The 554-nt window shown below is 45.1% G+C and overlaps 1 non-coding gene across 1 annotated transcript; it reads right to left on the bottom strand.

Annotated features, from left to right (window-relative positions):
• Positions 1 to 231: 231 nt before the first annotated feature.
• On the bottom strand, positions 232 to 304 carry trnar-ucg. The gene has a single exon. It is a non-coding gene; the product is annotated as a tRNA-Arg (tRNA).
• Positions 305 to 554: the final 250 nt, after the last annotated feature.

Genomic DNA, 554 nt, shown 5'->3' on the forward strand with positions numbered 1-554 from the left:
GTACACTCAAAACCTTTGACCTGAGCCGCCTGCTTTTGTGGTTCTTTTTTTAAACAATTTGTCCTCCAGAAGTAAAAAAAAAAGAAACGGACAAGTTTTGGATGTTGAGTCGTGTGCAAAGTGGCCCCAAGTCTATGCAAGCACAAATTGTTTAAACTTGAAAATACTCACTTCTTATACGGTCTGTCGCGATGGCTTTAAGTATTTCTCCATAAATAACGGAGGGGCCTTCAACCACGAAGGGACTCGAACCCTCAATCTTCTGATCCGAAGTCAGACGCCTTGTCCGTTAGGCCACGCGGTCCCGTTTCCCTTGCTCACATCGTACAACACTTGGTGATCTGGTCTTGTCAAAGCACTAAGAGTGGCGAGCTTGGGAATCAAACTCAAGATCTTGTAGCTTTTAGCGCCGTGCTAACAGTCACTGGATATCCTGTCATGTGTAAAGTCCTTGTAACTTGGCATAAGGGGCAGAATTTGTTTAAATCGGAAAGCTCTCGCTTGTGAGCAGGACAATGCAAACGCCATTCAGCAGCACTGTTCTCCTAATCTGG

The sequence above is a fragment of the Micropterus dolomieu genome, unplaced genomic scaffold (genome assembly GCF_021292245.1).
Source record: "Micropterus dolomieu isolate WLL.071019.BEF.003 ecotype Adirondacks unplaced genomic scaffold, ASM2129224v1 contig_8451, whole genome shotgun sequence".
Taxonomy (NCBI): domain Eukaryota; kingdom Metazoa; phylum Chordata; class Actinopteri; order Centrarchiformes; family Centrarchidae; genus Micropterus; species Micropterus dolomieu.